Genomic DNA, 3,259 nt, shown 5'->3' on the forward strand with positions numbered 1-3,259 from the left:
CTCTTGCTCAATGAACAGCGGTGAATAATGTGGACAAAAATAAAAATTATTTTCTCACTTCCTGATTTTTAATTATTTAAATACCCTCTGTGATATTTTAATTCTCCATGGCTTAAAACATTTCACCATGACTTGAAAATTTGAGAGTTTGTTCCTCATGGCAGAGGCCATGTCTTCTAATTTTTCCAAGGTCAGAGGGCGTATCTATGCTTCTAACCTTAATTTTCAAACAAAGGTGACCATTTTGGCTTATTTTAATTATATAAATCAAAATATCACTTGAAAAATTATGAGAACAATTTTATTGAGTTTCCTGTAGTAAGAGAAATCTAGAAAAAATATTGTGATGCTTTGAATCATTTTGTGAATTTTTATACTTAGTTAAATGTAAATACCTTGTATTAATTTGTGTAAATTAAATACATATAAAAAATTAACAAAATTAAGTCCACATTATTCATAAAATCATGTCTACCCATTGTAAAATATCAAAATTATTTGACTTAGTTTAGACACTAAAATAAATTTATTAAGGAAACCTTGTTTTTTATAAAAAATAATTATAGAAAATTAAATATGATTAGAAAAATTAGGAAAATTATTTTTCTGAGCACCTTGTGATCAAGAGCATTTTATAAAAATAAAAACCCTTTTTGTAAAAATATTTCATTTTTAAAATAAAATTTGAATTAAAAATAAAAATAATAAAAAATTTTAAAAATATAAAAAATGGTTCAAAATGAGTGGGAATGTCCCCTGATCACTTAGAATTCATTAGGATATTTTTCCTAATTTTTCTAAGTTAAAAATAATTTTTAAAGGCTTAAAATTGAATTTTTCATATTTTCTCACTAAAATAATTATATTAAATAAATTAAAAATCACAAAAATATAAAATTTAATTCTCTGAGTTTTTTGAACTTAGAGGAGTCTAATAAAAGTATAAAAAAAATTTTTGTAATTAAAACACTATTTTCTGTTTAGATAAATCATGAAAATTGATCTAAAATTAAATAACAAAAATAGAAATTTGATTGAAAAAATCATGAAATTTTGCGTAAGTGTTTATCTGACCTTAGGAAACCTCCAATAATTTTTTCATAAATATAAATTTCATTTTATATAATTAAATAAATTAACTTTTGAAATCCTATTTTTAAAAGTTAACTAATTATCTAAATTAAATCAAATTTTGAGAGGTCCACATATCCTCCTCTAACATTTTAATTGTCTCATGGATATAACACTTTAAACCTTCAAAGTCATTTGAGTTGTGTTTAAAGAGTTATAAGGTGAAGTGCCCCAAGAGCAAAGTGGTAATTTTAGGACTTTGATCCTTAATAAAAAAATTAGGATTATCAAAGGGAAAATGAGTAATTTTGATCTTAATAAACATGTTTGGATGATTGAAATACAATGGGTTGAAAGGTAGAAAACCATTCAACACCCTTGCACAACATCAACTAAAAACATAGTTCTCCTTATCTTCATGACTCGTAGAGCTCGGAGGTCAATTAAAGATCAAATGATTCTTAAGTAATGGGCTTAAGCCAGAAAGAAGATAACTTACTTTCTTCAAGCCCAAAGTTGAGGAAGATGCGATCACTTAATAAGAATCTATCAAACTTACATCAAAACTTTGATAATCACCATTTCATTCATTATGATTATTAAATACTTAGTAGTGACATACTTAGTAGTGACATAGGTTTAGTGACATAGGTTCGCTGTCTAAACCCAAGTCGATTGGATTTAGAAAATGATATGATCAGTGATTAATATCTTTAAACACTACAAGCCTGACTTTAACTTCGGGCATCATAAATCTTAAATAACCCAAACTTCCCTTAGGGGCACTCACTCACATAACTCTTAAATGAAACATCAATTGATTAATCGAGTACCCTATCCTTGGGACAATTAAATTGTTAAGCTTCAATGAGCAATGGGGTAGCCACACTCTAAACTCGGATGGTTAATGGAACAATATGATAAGTTCAGAAATGAACTCAAAATAATTCAAGAGATCTTCAAAATAGTTCAGGGTCATATCCTGAGCACTTTGGAATCTTTTGGATGTTTTGAAGGACAAATTGAACTTATCGTATTTTGTTCTAAAATCATCTACCAGGATCTTCCGAGATTCAACTAAGTCATAACTTGGGGTTTGGTAGCTAAGCCTTTACCTACTCATGCAATTTAAATTCCTTGCAAGATTACATACAAGCCTTGCAAGTACTGACCTATCAGGTGGTGGAACTAGAAGACTCGCCAGGTACACTTTTACAGTCTACAGTATCGCATTTTGTTATACTTTCCACACTATATTTTTATGCTTACAAAACTTGCATGTTAAACAACGATGACACTCTGCATGAAAACCAAAACTGTTAGGATAGCCATTAGGATAGCCCAAAACTGTTAGGATAGCCATAAAACCAAAACCAAAACTAAAATCAACCAAGATAAAGGACAACTCAAAATATAAGACAATTCAAAATTTAATCACAAGCATCACAAACAACAATTGCAATTAAATTAAGATGTCTTTATCAACTAATCGGGATCCTTAGGAGGAGGTAACCTACAATTGCTAACGAGACTTCCCATAGTCTAAATGAATAGTCTAAATGAAAGGAGTTGAGTTTAGTAAATTCATTTGGACTAAGTGAATCCGATAGAAAATAGTAGTGTCGGAATGAGGGAACCGTAGGATCCGTCGGAATGAGGGAACCGTAGGGAACCGTAGGATCCTAATTGGTGTCGCTCTTATCAACTTTAACATGCCCCATCAAATTTAAAGAATATTAACCATAAGGTCATTGATTTGATATCACAACCTGACATATTAGAAAACTTACACTTATCACAACGAGGGGCTTGGAGCTAGCATGGTGGGCAGCATGGCCATCTTCAATAGCAAAACATGTCTTCCCCAGCTAAACCAATTTCCTTTATTAGAATTAAACAACCAAGCCATAGGACTTTGAGGTAGTTTGCTTATGCAACACAAATGCTCACCTCATCTTTAGGCCTTTGTATAGCTTTGTTGTACAATCTAAGAACTAACTCGTCTGAGGATTCCAAGGTTGTTGTTCGTCACTGCCTAAACCCTCACTTCTTCCAGGCTATTTGTGTGATTGTTTCACACGAATGTAAGCCCTTGTTTCACAAATTGACATAATGAAACATTTAAATATTTCTCTTCTAAACTGAAGAATGAAACATTTAAATATTTAAACATTTAAATATTTCTCTT

This window comes from Phalaenopsis equestris, unplaced genomic scaffold (assembly GCF_001263595.1).
Source record: "Phalaenopsis equestris unplaced genomic scaffold, ASM126359v1 Scaffold000724, whole genome shotgun sequence".
NCBI lineage: Eukaryota > Viridiplantae > Streptophyta > Magnoliopsida > Asparagales > Orchidaceae > Phalaenopsis > Phalaenopsis equestris.